Below are 18,029 nucleotides of genomic sequence, written 5' to 3'. Positions count from 1 at the left end.
ACGAAATAAAAGGCTTACCAACACCTTCATTTAAACGACACCTAAAGGAATTATTTGTAAGAAAAAGTTATTATGGCATAAAATAATTTTTTGATGATAATTTTGACATCTAAATTTAATAATAAGAAATTGGGATCTCGGTTGTGACATGTAATTAGTATTAACAAATTAATAATTATTGTAATTGTTGATATAAATTAATAATTATTGTCTGTTTTTGTCATGTTATGTTTTGATTATGTTATGTTAGTTTAATTTTTTAATAATGCATATAGTTTAAGAATATTGTACGCCTTAAAGGCAGGTTATAATGGACATAAGTATTTTAGAACATCTGTATTACCTACGTATAACTCACAATAAAGAAATTGAAATTGAATTTGAATGCAAAAGAAACTTTTAAGACAACCTTTGTGCACCCAATAAATATGCTATCCCTCTTGCAGAACGATTCGCGTGAAATTAACCATTAACACTTTCAGTACCAAGCACCCCATTTAGAACACGAAATGAACACGTCTAGTCGTTAATCTATCGTATCAATCTTTTAAAATACCTATCATGCAATTTACAAGAGAATCAGGTACAAAATATTTGCGCGATGTCATTCAAGGTCTCATATTATGTCTGCTGCTCAAGCGCTGTTGCTATAAATTGCAACTACTTCTGTGTGTATAAATTGTTGTATAACATGCGTTAGTGGTGCCCGTATCATGCACTTGATTACCCTAATGCGCCGTCTTGTGTTAATGTGTTTGTGGTTATTGCAGGGGCATGCGGTTGCCAAAATAGCTTCCGTAACTCAGTTAATCTTGCTTCTAATACATTTTAAACATAGAATGCACTAGCTACATTACATTACCAGGCGGAATCGAAAATGAAATTATGACGTTTAAATAACACTTGCAATGTCTGGGTTATCAAAATCGCTGCCTACTTAGCGTTGTCTAACACTACTACTAACTTCATGACTCAACATGAATAGCTTTTGGGATACTCTGAGTAACTCAGCGGTCGCCATTCAGCAAGTTTTACTATCATAACTACATATGAAGTCCCCGTATGATATGATATACTTGACATCCCTAGCAAAACAAAAAAGAGCGCGTCAGAGAGGAATGGCATGATTGGTGATCTTGAGATCTCACTCATCATCTTTATTAAGCAGTGGATCGTCTGTATTGTTATACTAAATATTTGCTGCATTAATAATTGGACGTAGTTTAGCGAAAAGGATCCGATCTATCCTCAAGAATTTGTTACTTAAATGAATGATTTCTTCTTTGGGATAGTAATTTTGAATTATGAATTTCTCAAGTAGTAAACAGATTTTGCGTGGTATAAATACAAAGGAACTTAAAAGGAAATCTCCAAATCATCTTCCGCATCAAATTACTTCAAGTAAAGTGCAAGCAGGGTAGATACAATCTATCACTCTATTTCCGGTCGGTTTCCCCGAATTGGGGTCGCCGCGGTTCGGGACAATACACTTCATACAAATCTAAAGATACATAAGTCATGCCTGTCATAAACGGATGAGGCAAATCCTGGGGTAGAATCAGCATACACGGAGCTCGATTCGACTGGTTCAATGTGACCATAAGGCAAAAAGTAAGTAGTATCCGTCGAACTATTATTACTACGTATAGAAGCGGCACAGAAAACCACAACAACTATGGAAGCTGCACACACATACACCGTATCAAATCAGACATTTCAAACACACATTTAATGTCATGAAAATGTCAAAAATATAGATAAATTACACAAAATCAGCACACAGCAGATCGCTCTTTAGCGATAACACCGCTTGTTGTCTGCCTCTATCTTTAATGAATTTTCCATCTTTAAGCTGTACCTTTTACTGAGGTGTGGCAATAAAGAGTATTCTATCTATCATTCTTAATGTACCTACTTTAGGATTTTTTCTGAGATTTCTTGAACACATTTTTTACCCGGAAGCAAGAATTTCACGAACTACAACGAAACAATTTCGAATAGTGCCCCACATATCTATGAGGATTACATTGTCTTGCATTATTTACGGCGGATTCCCTCTTGGAAGAGCAAAGACTTACATGAATACTGAATTCGTAGGCGCCCAATCTTTTGGACGATATTAGTATGAGCATACCACGTACAAAAGGATTTCCTATTAAATTTATCCGTGGAGATATGTCAGACGTTTTGCTATGGGACGTCTGGGTGACTTATGTGTTTAGAAATAATCGGTTTTTCACGTCATAAGTAACCCCTATGTAGTTAATAAGGTTACTTACGTAAATATGGAACTTTTCTGTGGACAACATAGAATAAACGAACTTTAGGGCCAAATTTTCGTAGGTAGTTTATGTTCCATATTAGTTTATGTTAAAACCTCCTACTTCTTAAATTCTGTATGTTGATAATCATAGAAAAATGTATCCAAATCGTTAACTTTGTCCACAGAAAAGACGCCGATTTTCCCGAATGTTTTTAACCTACATGTCCTATGTATAGATTTTAATTTAAAAACCTCTTGGATCGTCATATACATTTCGAGGTTAAACGCTATCGGACAAAAAGCGATGGTTACACCTGCCATAATTTTAAAACTCGTTCTCCGAGCCCTGTGTGTTAATCACTATTTGAAAAGCAATTTCAATATTGAGTTCAACTTTATTTAAAATAATACTGTTTGTGCACCAGAATCATAAATGTATAATAGGTACTTATGCTAATTTGGTATAAACTTGCTCGTGATAGGATAATTTTCATAACCCATTTCGTACTACCACATTAATAGCCAGTAATTTAAAAGACTGTGCAGCATAAATTCTCGCTGAGCGCTCCATTTTGAATTTTTGTACAAAGGGTGCCATTCTGGTTTTAAAGTCAGGGTTTTGATACTTTTGATACTGATTTATGTCACGATCGTTCGCGCTGATATTGGTATGCGCGAAATGCTCTACCGGGGCCCGTTTCTCAAAAGCTTGTAACTTGTAATACAAGTGGAAGTCCCATTTTGACAGCTTTTGTTAGAAAGGGACTTCCACTTGTATTACAACGGACTTCAACTTGTATTACGGGCCCCAGGTCGTGTCATAAAGCATCACGTTCGTAATAATTTTATAACAGGTGATATTCGGGAGACAGCAGCATTACTGTTGCAACGTTACTGCAGTGTTGACGCGAATGACACCTTAGTGTTGCGCGCAAAACAGCTAGTCGTGTCAAGATCTTATCATAACAAGACCGAAACTTTAACAACTTGTAAATTCTGAACGCCGCTTCAGTTTGGCGTGAAGTTTCTTGCGGAAGCAGCACAACTGAGACGTATACCTACGTCGAAGTTTAATTGTGGTTCGAGGATATGGTTTGGAACGAATTTAAATTGAGTAAGTTCGGTTTGTTGAGATTCTAACCGAGTGACGAAGAAGGAAAGATAGTGTTTAATTTACGTTTATTTGTATTTAATTTTGTTCTATTCGGGAATTTCGCCTTGGTGTTACGTGAAACCAGTTGAGGTAATGAAAAAACTTGGTAGGTAGCCAACATTTCTTTTCTTACCATGCATTTAAGACGCTTAAAGTATATTCGTAGGTACCGTTTTTTGCAACTTAATATTTTTGATAGACTAGCCAACTAACTAGTTTCTAAAGTAACTAAGTGTTTGCTTCAAGGATCAGTTATCTCTGCAGCTGACTGTACACCCGCTAAGTGCAGCATAATTAAGCTACTTTAATTTTATTGCTAAACATATATTTTTGTAGACAATAGAATAACAAATAAATATACTCGGAAAAGGCATGAAAAGGGGAATGGACTTAACTTCGCAGGAAATCAATACATGCCAGACAGTTTACTGAACTTTTCCATACTTTGGAATTTAATTCGCTAAAAAGGTTTTCCGAGTAACGACGCTAGCTAAAAATAGGTACATAAATCATCTTTTTCTACTCCAGCACTCTTATTTGTAGATTAAATGACGTCCAGTGAGATTGAAAACTTCATAAGAAGCGCGGCGCGCGCCCCGGCGCAGTGTCATTTAAGGATGCTACAGCAGTGTTATTAGGGATATTCATACAACATTATGCAACTGTTGTTTTTTTTTAATTCTGACTTCTAATAGGCAATCCGCAAACCAATATTTACTTTGATTTTATTTTATTTCTAATTTTAGATGTTTGCCGCTGTCTTAGAAAAAAATGTGTGCAACGGTACATAATTAGGTCTTAAAAGTCTCGGGCCTGTCTTTACAAAACTCAAGTACGTTTTGTTTTGTAACTTTGGGCCTTGAATTTTAAGAACCCTTATTATGTACCTGGTTGCAAAAAATACTATTTAGATTTCCCTTTCATCGTACAAATAGCTCTTTTATCATGGTAATTACGGCCATCTTTCTCTCACACATTCAAGATAATTCAATTCCAACAATGCTATCTAAAAATAGAGCTATAATAAGCCGATATTATGCCCGGTTCAGAAGTGGATGCATAACACATGGAATGGAAATCGGTGGCCTAGTTCGAGCAAAGCGGATATACCGATTATCTTCTTCTGTACGCTATCCAGTTGTGGGACTTGTAGAACTAAGTAAAATGAAGTCCTAGGCCTGTTCATCATTAGTGGTAATAAGCTAATAATTAGTATTATGTTCATCATTAGTGATAATAGTGCTTGGTCATACTGAACCTAAGTAGGTTCAGTATGACTATCTCAATACATTTTTAACATTCAGGATCACGACCCCGAAATCACCTAGTATAGTAGTTTAGTGTTTTTTAAATTTCAATTTCACTTGAGTAGGTAGTATATTTTCAGTAGAAGGTACATAAGTATATAAATTATTTGATAATTCTTATACATTATACTTAATTATATATTTCCTCAAGCAAATTTCCAATATAACCTCTTACGTTTCGTCTTTACGAGTCATACGAAAATAAACAGAAATTCACGTTTCATCTATGCCAACAAATTCGATAAGTAATCGAAAACAAACCAACAAAGTAAGTAAAGAGAATTATACCTACCTAATAAATTATTCCTAAGCACTTTCATCAAAACAACTTACTTGCCGATTTATTCAAATAAATAGGAGACTTTTCTTATACAAACCTCTCACTTTAAGACACGAACTCCGATAATCGAATCACTCTATTTATATCGAAAATCGTTTTTCTCTTTTATTTGATAACCACTTTGAATACCTAATCTAAGAGTTTCCAATCTTTCTTTTTCATGAATTGAGCGAATATTTATGATATTTTGAGAGCCAACAATATAAATATATTTCGCGGACCAATGACCTAAATGATAATTTGGGGCAAAGATATCATTCAGTGGAGTGTTTTTATTCATTTTCCGCTTCCTTTATTTGCACCTTTGGGTATCTATCAATCATTTTTGATGATGGCCTAAAATTATGAAAGCTAAGAAGAAAGACTTACAAGTTTTGTGTACATCTTAAACTCATAACTTTCCAGTAGATGGTGTTGCGTTCTTAATTGCATTTTCTACAACGCGCTTTAAAAGTGTTGAATGAATTGTGAAAAGTTCATTAAATCATGAGTCTTGGATTATGGGCTTTGGTTCCAGAGAAACAAGGTAAAATCACTTGAAACGATTTATTTCACATAAGACCGATGCACATACAAGAATACTTGTTCGCTCAACGAAACGCATAGAAAGAGGCGCCATCTCTTGGTGGCAATATTGAAACCTAAAACTAGACAAATATTTGTGTGGCCAGTGTTCAATTTTCTAATTATTTCAACAAAATAGTCAGTGCATTGAATGTCCGACACGAAGCCTTTATGGATACTGTAATTATGCAAAACATGCTTCCATACCGTTCCTAGCATAATGACGTATAATTTAAGTGACTAGGTCAAAAGGTACGTTACAGCCGAAGATTATGTGTATGACTGTAGCGTAGTTTGTATATACTGCCGTATTCGAACTTCAAGATATTCACAAGAGACGACACGTACTAGATCCATTCTAGATACGTTATAATTTAGATTTCAACTAGTTCTCTTTTGCAGCGCAATTTGGGCAACCAATGTCACTTTTACGATAGATCGTGTTAGATATCTATTAGATGTGAATTAGATCTCTAAGTAATATCTTGTGGAAATCGTTCAAGAGTATCTCCAGAATCGCGGAAATGTCAAAGTTGACAGGTTAGATCTTAAACATATCGTTATCGTATCTTGGCGATGTCTAAAAGATATCTATTACAAAATCCGAATCGGGCCCTAAGTTTGTTTATCGTTGTAATACCTAGTTTTTAATGCCAAGTTTAGTTCAAACAAGAGTAGCAATTTTTTACATTTTAGCAATCATTTTAAGGGACCTCTATCATTTGCTTTCTTTTGATCCGTACCGAACATCCTGTATACATACAGAAAGGCCCAAAAAATACATTAGTAACATTTGTAAGAATATTTTTCTTACTTTCGCATATTTTACAAACTGTCATTCAAAATTAAAACTACAATTATTTTACTAAAAGAAAACGAATTACTCGTAAATATTTTCCTATTTTCTTTAATACACAAACGCAAACGTTTGCTAAAGTTATCAACACTACGCCGAGTAAAAATATTTGTCAACGTATTTTTGGGCTAACCTTTATTAGCCTTACAGAACTCGCAGGCTAATTCGAGTTTTAGTTATTCAATCTGTTTCCAATCTGATTTGATCTGTCAGTGTCCAACCAAAAACGTTACATTTGACTCTGACATCATCATATCGGAAACAGATCGAATAACTAAAACTTGAAATGGCCTATCGATATCACTCGACACTTCAGAAACCATTGGCATACTGTTTTACGAGCTATTAAATATATCGCCATTAATATAGTAATGGCCCTCGCGGCACTTATCTCAAGTATTATTATGACGTGTCTCGCTGTTGGGTAGTTTACTGTATTTGTCGCAATATTCATTTATTAAGTACCTACTTAATGGCGGAAACACGGTATGTTAATGAAAAGGAGTTGGATTTTTTTAAATAACAATAAGTTCTAAAATGAATAAGGATTGATTTTTGCATGTATTTAGAATAATTATCATTATTCCTTCGACTTTTCATGAAGTTAATGTACTGGGGTTATAACCTTAGCTGTGTTGTTGTTCTCCGTCAAAGAATATAATACCTACTCACTTCTCCGTACTAATATAATAACAATGTCTGAAGACAGTTTTATCTTCAAGCTTCAGTAAAACCGGTACTTCGTACCGAAGTTTATTTACACGTTTCGGTTCACGTCAAATATCTCATCGTCATTGTCTTGTTTTCGTCCGGTTTATTTTCAGTGGTTACGTTTATGTATAATTTATTGCTGTTTTAGTACAAACAATACGAAAGGGTTGTTTATACGTACTGGGCTCAGATCATAGAAGGTACTAGATATCTGACGGAGGCGTGGCGCGTGTCGCCGCAACATGGTCAGGCTGACCATTTTTCTTTCCGCCGTAAGACCGGGTAAGACAGTCGCAATTTAGCTGTCGTAGAAAAATGTGCTCGTCAATTTACGTAAAATGCCGGTTTGTAGCGTTGTTTCGTGTAGAAATAGGAGTGCTAGCAAAAACTATAGGGATCATGGAGTTACATACCACATGTTAGTACATTTTTTTTACGTATTTAGTCAATAAAACAACACATTTTAACAAATAAATCCAGTGACATGATTTTACTGAGTCGGACCATTTTGCCAAACAAACGCGTGGCAATTTGAATATGCATTCTACATTGACGGCTTAGCATGGAAAACTATTTGTAGTGTGCTAGGCAACGGCGCAATGCATTAAGCCGCTAACGATACCCACAACGGCATTATTGTTTCTTGGTACGACCGCTAACCGGTTCCCTTCTTTCCGCAAGGAACTAGAGTGGCGCTCGTGCATAATTGAGGTTTAAGCGTTATCGATAAAATATCGCGTCTAACGACAATCCCAAAGTAAACAATATAAACAAACAGTAAATAAAATCGTTACTAAATTTTATACCAATTATGTTAGGTAGGTACGTTTTGATAAACATATAACAAGCTTTCGAATCATTGCTATTTTTTACTAAAAGCTTTGTATTACATTATATCAGTAGAAACCTTTGTGACAGAACTTTATGGATCGAATAATATAGGTACTTACCCTAATCGTACATTAAAAATCTTAGCTCGCAAATAAGGTCAAATGTTTAAAGGTTATATACCTAATTATGTCAATGGCAATTATTACTTAAAACATTTTAATACCAAAACAATAAAGTCATGTTTAGAACATAATACAAAATATCGATAGCTGTTGTAAATTTATCGACTTGTCCTACTCTCTAGCGTCGCCGCTCTTGTCCTTTACCCCGCGCGGTTCGGCCAATCACAGCGCGTGAGTTGGTTGTCTGGCCACACCCTCAATGATGTGGTGGGGCACAGTTGGAGACACCGAGTCTCGTTGAAATTATGCTTCGTTATAAATCTCCTTACTTCTATGATCTGAGGTACTGGGTCTTTAAGTACCTACCTGTCTTTGAAATCTTTAGAAATGTAGGTACCTCTGCTACGGGTTGGCGGTAAGAATAAATGAAACTGTAGTTTTTAAAATAACGAACTAAATTTATTCTCCCTTAATTTCCGCCGCAAGCACACGAATACGTCGTAGGGTAGGGTACGTTCTAGGCCGGTACTGATTTTGCTCCGAGGACAGTTCCACCACGCAAGTACTCCCCTGATGCTGCCGGAGCCACTGCGGGTTGGGAGACGGAGACGGACGAGCTGAGGGACGTCAGCTGGGGCCGCTCAGGAACTGCCGGACCGGTCTTCTCGGCTACGGTTCTAGCCGTAACTAGGCTCCCTGGAATTTATTTCCATTGTGTGAAGAAAAGTTCTTAATATGTCTCCGCTGACTGTACCCGGCACGGCAAGAAACAAAGCGAGAAGCAGTACTGCGTGATGATGATGGTGAAAGTTTGGTGATGTGCGGAATGGTACAGTCAGACGGAGTTACACTTTGCACTGATGTTAAATTTAAAATAACAAGTTATAAAACAAAACTGAGTATAGGATCTAACGGTCAAATTTTGAATTTAAATTAACTTAAAATAGACTTTAAAGAAACACAATTTAGCAATTAAACAAGATGTATTAAGAGTGAAATGTATGCATGAGTACTTGAACTTGAATTAAGTGGCAAGTAAAATCACACAAAGAAGTAGCATAGCGAAATAGCCGTTACACATAACATTTAAATCTACCTGCTTAGAATAAGCGTAAGAAATGTTCAACACTTACCCAAAGGGGATTTTAATTAAACACTAAAAAATGATTCCATTTGCACTAAACGAGTACAGAAACGGAATGAATAAATAAAATCGAACATATTAATTCTCGCCGGGCACGACAGACGTCGCTGCGCGAAGGCAAGCGAGCGTGCGCCGGCGACGAAAGCTAGATCTGTCCTCACTCATCGAATCGCGCGCGGGCCCGCGCGGAGAGAGGGTCCGCGGGACGGGAACGCCGCTAGCCGGTTTACTTCGAACAAAAGAGTGTTGCACGAAGTACAGTGAGTCTCAATTAAAAGGAACAGTTTTGTATAAATAATATTAAAGTGTTATAAGTTATTTTTAAATCTAATTTAATTTTATAAATGTAACCTAGGTTACGTAACGTATCTACGTTACACCTCATACCTCTCACGTTGAATGATGGTTCCTATGACAGTTCCTTAAAATTGTTAGGCTTAATTTAAAATAAAACCGACTTCAAAAAGGATGAAATAAAAGCACTGGTTTTTACAGCACATTTATAACTCGCGTAACTATACCAACCTTACTCTGCGTGGTACAATTACTGTCGGTGGCGACACGAGCACGCTCGATCAAAAATTGCTGGCGGTTAAAAGGTTAATGTGCTGAACTTCCAAAAACTGTCTACCATACATCTAACGTGGCAGCTACTCGATATAAAAATAAGGGTTTTTTTTGTACCTTTTTTGTACGCAACCCTAATTAACTGTTATAGGGACCATCATTTGACGCGAGAGGTATAGTACCTACTACGGAACAAACTATATAGTGAACAATAAAAAAAATGTACACCTAAAGTTTTAAAATTGAGTATAACGTAGTAAACATGATACGAGGAGTTCACTTAATAAGGTTGCCCGGCGTCTTTCGTGAGAATTGTGTATAAAGCTTGCAACTTATTTACAAAGCTCAGTTCGAAGCAAGCTTATATTTTTACAACGAAACACTATAGCTAGAATAACATTGAAGATATTTTCGTGAGAAACTCCAAAAACATCTGCTGCTTTTTGTGTTTAAGGACGTTTGAGGGTTTAGAGCTGACAATAATGTTTCGTGAAAGTCTGGAAGGTAGGCGGCTTGACACAGTTTCGCGTCTCCACCCGCCGCTTACGCTACACCCCTTGAAACTGCCCTGTGTAATCTAGCGCGAGAAATAACAGTAAAGTTTGTAATGATAGTTTTCTTTCTATCTTCTCTATGAATACCATGATTTTTTTTCCAGTAGGTATTTAACCACGTAGTTGATAGCCTGATAGGGGTATCCATTGAACTATTACTACGTATAGAACAGGCACAGAGAATTAGTATTTTGCGCCATGAGTTGTTGTTGTTTTGACTCAAACTTTTGACAATAAACCATAGTGCGTCAATCTCGCGACCTAAACGCGTAAGCGCCATGAATATTACGGCGCTTACGACGTTTTGGTCGCGTGGTACAGGTTGGGTTTGCGACAATTTCATCGTTTGGTATGACTTCTCTATAGTAATAATAACTCAAGGGGGTATCCCACTATCCGAAGGACTTTAAAGATTAGTACCTATAGGTACGTTCAAGGAATTTAATTTCAGTGCCATTTCGTACTTTGTGACAGTGAGAATAATATGAGGTCCCTAGTGATTGTTATATTATTGATTGTGACTGTGTACTTAAATTATTTGGCCTACGATGCAAAGAATTCCCTGAGATGAATAAAAAAATACCCTTTTAGTTAGTACTGGCGGTTATGTCGCCATCTCTCGAAAATAATGCACCATACCTTTGGCCTAATCTCGGGTATATGGCGTTAATTTAAATGTTTAACAAATTAACACATATCAGTGAATGAATAAGGGTCAACGTCAAATGGCGTTCTAACAAGTTTTAACCTTTTGTCAAAAGATGGCAGTGAATTTACTGTGGCTACATAATTTACTTTGACAATCCGCCTCTATTTCAAATTCTCTTTGCCAATTATTAACTACTTCTACGCGCATAAAGTCGCTAACGGAGGCTAATTTCCACGGGAACTAAAATTCACAACTGACAAACTTTGCCTAGTAAAAGCTTGATTCATACTATATGTGTACGCTGCTTTGTAGAAAGATGACCCACTTTCCTTATAGCACAGACATTATAGGTAGACATCTAAAGCCATTCCCGTTGTTGTTTTTCATTACTCTGGATCGTGGTCAGCATTCGAGGGTCTCTATTACTACAGCGACCTTAATATCCGCCATACTCGTGTGTTCTGTGTTATTCATATAGAGGTTGAAGCAAAAGCATTATTAAAAAGGACGAAGATGGATTGTCCGATTTCGAACAAAATTGTTTAGCATAAATGATATAGAGACATATAATATAAAATATGCATTGATGATATCAGTTACTTAGATGTTATTCTAATTTCAGTATGTTCGAAGTGGCCTGTATGAAGTACCTGCCCGCCTGTTTTGTTAAATAATTTGTTAAAAGCCATAAAAATATGAGCTTGTAAATATCGACACAACCATAATAGGGATGTTGACACATGTTGAATTTTATAACAAAATCTAGTAAAATAGATAGCAAACGAGCAATTTATCACAATAATGTGGATATTAAAATAAAATATTGAAAAATTACAAAAATACAGGACCTGAAAGTTTCAAAATTTAAGTTTTTTTTAACTTCTAAAAACGATAAAAGTAAGAGTACCATTCGATTCCTTACATTTCACCAAAAAAATATTGTATAGCAACTATATACATAAACGCAATATTTCACCGACAAAAACGCAATTTTCTTGTTTTGTCCATACTACAACGTGGGCGATGACGTCACGGCCTCTGGCCGTTTTGTATAGGGCGTTTCGCGAGTGAAGTGCGACTGTCGGACTTTGACTACAATTTCTGACTTTTGTGTTACTTTAATGCAATGGGTCCCATATAGACATTTGATCCTAAAAACAAACCCGATCGATTGATACCATAAAAAGAAATTAGTCTGTAGCCTATTCTATATTATAAATTAGCCTAGTTTGCACCGCACGAAATATTTACGATGTTAAACACAAAACATTATAGTTCTTACGGCGTCTGAGTTTAGCTCTATTAGTTTTTAGAGATCCGCTGATAAAGTAAACATCCTGTATTTATAGAACGCACGCGATTCAGTCGCTAGGCCGATTCGGGCGTTTTCACTTAAGTGTGTACTCTTGTACAGTTATAATATTATATAACCCTGGGGCCGTGGGGACCTAGCGCACGTAGCCTCTATAAGGAGCTGTCAAAGCGCCTTATAGAGGCTTCTGGTGACCAGAGGGCTGGCCAATATTTTGCACAGCGGATCAGCATTGCCATCCAGCGGGGCAATGCGGTCAGCCTTCTGGGTACCCTACCGAGCGACCACGACCTAGGCCAAATTTTTTTTTATAAGGTTTTATTTTAAGTGTTTTTGTAATTATTTAGAAATAATAAAAATAAAAAAGTAATATATATAATTATTAATTATACTATGTAAGGAGTTTAGGTAATTGATCGTCAAAGGTACTTGGAAAACAAATATATAGGTAATTACAATTTCAGTACCCTTTCGTACCTTGTCACAGCGACAATCAATATGGAAGTTGCTACTTAACGAAATGGTGCGACACACATGCGAAGAAAAAACTAAATTTTAAACGGAATAATTCTTTAGTACGGTGACATTCGTCCGCCATAGGTATTGTGTTTTTTGTGCGGTTAGGCACCGAAGGCATAGGCCCATCCCGATACACACACGATTGAAACTTGTGTATAAATATTTTAACGGCTATTAAATTAATCAAATTAAATCTTTTTAAACAGAAATAATTATATTAAACTATAACCGTGAGTATTTTAACAGTAAAACTCATTTATACCTCCTTGGTTCTATAAAAAAGCTTAACTCCCTCTAAATCCATAACTCTCGCGGGAACAATATAGGCATGAAATAAGATCTTTTTCGAGCAAATTAGATGAACAAAAATATACATCCCGCCTGTAAGAGCGCAGCTTATAAATTAATAGCTTTTGATTCCCTTAACTTTGCGAGGTCTACAGAAAAGACGCGATTGAGTTAATTATGCAATAAAATGTGTATCAACTATAGGTACGTTCAAATAAAAGGTGAATCTACTCAAAACACCAGTAATTTAATATTTTAAAAAATTTCGCGTTTTGAACACATATCAACTCATATTTATACATTTTATAGACCCCAAACTTTTTCATACGCTTTTCGTCGGGTGGTTGCACAAATCTCTCTGTTTTGACATTTTGCTGGGACATCAGTTAGCCGCGACCACGACCAGCAAAACCTGTGTCGAAACGTCGGTAAATAAATATTTATAACAAAATAAATTCGCGATAGACCCGTCTATAAATGTGAGTTAATACAAGAGTAATTTTGTTCCTACAAATTCCAGAAAATCAATGTCTTCCCGTCAGCGCGCTCAAATCTTTTATGCAAAGCACAGTCAAGCTTGATTTAATAACGAATTCCACAGACTCTTGGCGTCACTGACTGGAAAAACATTAAGTACATTCTATCTGTCTGTGTTTGAAGGCCTCCTAGTCAGACTTCTATATTCTAGTTCGTAGCCTGTAGCCTAATGGCTACAAATATAATGACCACCAAAAAATACTTTGGTACCCTAAATAAAAAAATCATGCTTACCAAAAATAATTACTGAACACCAAAAAAATAAGGCCTAAAATTACAAAAGTACCACCGTTTTAATTACGACTGCCATTCAAATTGTATTCAAATACCAAATATATTGAATGATTACCAAAAATCATTAATGATCACCAAATCTTGAAGACCAAATTAATGCGATATTTTCACCTAAATAAACCACTGTGATTACCAAAAAATGTATACATATTACCAAATAAAGTAAAATGATGCCAAAATTACTAGGTTTGAACTGCGACCCCTACAGAAAAGAAATGCTACCTACTAGAAATGTGGGTTAGGTTAGGTTTCAACTGCGACCCTTATAGAAAAGAAATGATACTAGAAAAGTGGGTTAGGTTAGGTTTGAACTGCGACCCTTATAGAAAATAAATGCTCTAATAAAGTGGGTTAGGCTAGGCTTGAACTGCGACCCTTACGGAAACGAAATGCTACTAGAAAAGTGGGTTAGGTTAGGTTTGAACTGCGACCCTTACAGAATAGAAATGGTACGAGAAAAGTGGGTAAGGTTAGGTTTGAACTGCGCCCCTTACAGAAAATAAATGCTACTAGAAAAGTGGGTTAGGTTAGGTTTGAACTGCGACCCTTACAGAAAAGAAATGGTACTAGAAAAGTGGGTTAGGTTAGGTTTGAACTGGTACCCTTACAGAAAAGAAATGGTACTAGAAAAGTGGGTTAGGTTAGGTTTGAACTGCGACCCATACAGAAAAGAAATGCTACTAGAAAAGTGGGTTAGGTTAGGTTAGAACTGCGATTGTTAGGTACAGAAATAAAATGCTACTAGAAAAAGGTGACGAAGTGGATTAATTAATTTAATAGGATAACGATATATTAAATATTTGCCTCTTTTTAATTAAAATGTGGTTACAATTTTGGTAGTCATTTATTATTTTTGGGTTTACAATGATTATTTTGGAGTCATTTGCTTTAATAGGATAGCAAGATTTAAAAATTTGGTTATAATTTTACATTAAAATAGAGTTCTAATTTTGGTGGTCATTTACTATTTTTGGGTTTACAATGATTATTTTGGTGTCATTTTCTTTAATAGGATAGCAAGATGAAAAAATTTGGTTATCATTTCACATTAAAATGGGGTTTGAAATTTGGTAATCATTTACTATTTTTGGGTTAATAATGATTAGTTTGGTGTCATTTCCTTTAAAAGGATAGTAAAATGTAATAAAATTGGTAATCATTTCACATTAAAATGGAGTTACAATTTTGGTGATCATTTATTATTTTAGGGTGGTAAAATATATATTTTTGGTATTAAATTTTACTAAATCTGGTAATCAGTTAAATAGCAGCCTTATATAATACCGTACGTATCACAGATAGAGATGCCAGCGTGTACCATCACCCACACTGTTAACTGTACATCGGTGGTGTGCCTTTTGTAATAACGTCCACTGATGTACAGTTAGGAGTGTTGCTGTTTGAACATTCGAACTGGCCTGTTAAGGGGCCAATGATTATCAGTCCGCCGGACGATATCAGCCTGTCAGTTAGAACAAAATGTTGACAGTTCCGAACAACTGACAGGCTAATATCGTCCGGCGGACTCGTAATCAGTGGGCCCCTTTAGTGTTAAATATTTTATTGTTACACTAACGTACACTACTACATAATAATATATAATATTTAAAACTTTCGCGTTTTGAACACATATTAACTCACATTTATAGACGGGTCTATCGCAAAATTTAACACTACTACTACATATACTTGTATACGTAATTTCCTCACGTTTTAAGAGAGTACGGTTAAGTTGGATCGATACCTTCAACTTCTGACAGCGGTTTTTGACGTTAAACCATTCTGCTAAATTATACAAAAGTTTGCCTTTGTACGCCTGTGGACTTAAACAAAGAAGACGAACGCGTTTAACAATTCATTAGTAAAGTGAAGTTAGCATGTAGCTGGTGCTTCAGAACCCCTAGTGTAAATTCCATTTGATAGCTTGATGGACGTATACGTTTGCGTCAAGTCTTATTTTGTATGGGATTTTAAACAGGGCGCAAAGCGGGGCGTTTTGGAAACTCAAAATCCCATACAAAACATAGATGGTAGGATCCTAATATGTATGGTATATACGCGTGCGTCTGTGAGGGACCAAACATAGGCATTGCTATGATTGGTCGAATTTATTTGTAATCCATACTAATTTATGGTGGGGAATAAAAAAATGCGAGACTGTGACAAGGACAAACCATAATAGCGCTGTTGCTGCTACTCCTACTGAAAGATACATAAGACTATCCAGTTCGGTCATTTGCCTCCACCCCTCATGTCTGATCCAGTTAAAATACTAGATTCATGACACAAAACGAGACTTAACGCAACGCGTACGTCACGTCACGCTATCGAGTGAAATTTACACTAGGGGTTCAGTGCTGTGTTTTGTTATTGTAAAATGTGCCAACTTTGCTCCACGCTGGTTAATTGTGCTCCAACAACTTATGGCACATAACATTTTACAGTAGTACAGTCAGCAGCAGAAGTTGCTAAGCGGGCGAGGTGTTCAAAATTACCTTGACACGCTCTTATTCTCTTAACAATAATGTCGCGTCAAGATCATTAGCAACTTCTGCTGCTGACTGTACAAAATTTAATACGATAATTCATTTTAGTCATGGAGTATTTTGAAGTTTTTGAACCTCATAATTCATTGAACATTTACGCCGTATTTATCTTATGTATTCCTATATATATATAAGTATATGTAATTTATACGAAATTCATATAAATAATGGATGTTTTTTTTATTCACATAAATACGCAATCAATCCATTCTGGCATCCTAGGTACTACATACTTACATTAATTACGGAGGTAGGTATAGATTCTCTGATGTTCCCCAGTTTCAGCAACTACGTAAAGTGGGCAATCGATAAATAACACATTTGTTGGTGTTATCCCGAAATAGAGGCGATATGGTTTGCCTCAAACGCGAGATCATGAAATACTACAGACGCCGATTCTGCTTTAGAACTTTGATAAACTCTTTATCTTATTTTGATACGATCTTGTCCGCTAGCACCACAGAAAATAATAAAAAAACAGTAGAAGCGAAATAAGCCTGGATTACTATGAAAACCGTTGTCGCTAGCACGCACACTACCGCAAACTAAATTAACACTATGAAACACTACGATGCCTACACAAGCACTATAAAATGCCCCCATGGGTGATATTAGTTGTTCGGCTGGTGTTTTTACACTCCAAAACATAGCAATACGGCATTTTTGGAATTTGAAATGGGTTTATTACACGTTTTGTTTAAGACTGACAACTATCTGAGGTATGAATGGTATGATAGTGTTTAATGCCATAGTTTTTCTTTGTTTTCTGCGGTGAGCATCAGTTTGCTCGCACTTACTGGTGCGCATGAGATGCCTGATAACTAGACTCAAGGTACTTAGTATCCAAATGAGATGAAAAACATATCAAAATGTTGAATCAGAATCAGCCTCACGATAGTGCGGAACTCACTAATGGATCGGGTGTCCAGGATGTGAAATTTATTACATACTTATGTTCGGGAATTTGTAATGCGTCTAGAAAATACCAGGGATATTTGGCTACATAATAAATATTTAATTCCATTGGCCTTTGCGTCTATTGCAGACGATTTATGGTGCAAATCGGAGAGACAATGACCTCTCCGGACTTAACACCGCCTGGGACGCTCGCTACTCGCGCCTTACGGTAACTCCAGTCCGGGATTTAATTTTGGAGTATCCTTCTCCTAGATGGATTGTAAGCCAATGCTCAGAGGTCCATCTCCCCTGTGACGAAACAGCTTTTTGCTTCGTTTGTGGACTTAGTCGCCTCGTACGACACCCTTATCCCATGTGAGCGTTGGCGCTATTCTAAAGCCGGCCACCACACGGCAAAAATATTTAATTAAAATTGGAATATATTGAAATATAAAAACAAGGTAAGGTAGAAAAAATTGAAGTACCTTGTTACGAATATAATTGAAAGCGGATACGATTTCGAAATTGTTTACCTTCGCAATAAAGATTAAAATGATAAAAAGGCGGTTGTTTTG

The 18,029-nt window shown here is 36.2% G+C and overlaps 1 protein-coding gene across 1 annotated transcript in view; it reads left to right on the top strand.

The window, feature by feature from the left end:
* Window positions 1-781: 781 nt before the first annotated feature.
* LOC134653592 (neuroglobin-like) overlaps window positions 782-18,029 on the top strand; it is a 64,288-nt gene continuing 47,040 nt past the window's right edge. The window contains exon 1 of the mRNA XM_063508988.1: window positions 782-797. The gene's annotated coding sequence lies outside the window, so the exon portion shown is untranslated. The remainder of the gene's footprint in view (window positions 798-18,029) is intronic.

Source organism: Cydia amplana, chromosome 13 (genome assembly GCF_948474715.1).
Source record: "Cydia amplana chromosome 13, ilCydAmpl1.1, whole genome shotgun sequence".
NCBI lineage: Eukaryota > Metazoa > Arthropoda > Insecta > Lepidoptera > Tortricidae > Cydia > Cydia amplana.
The sequence above is the reverse complement of the archived record's forward strand: the minus strand, read 5'-3'. Positions and strand labels throughout refer to the sequence as shown.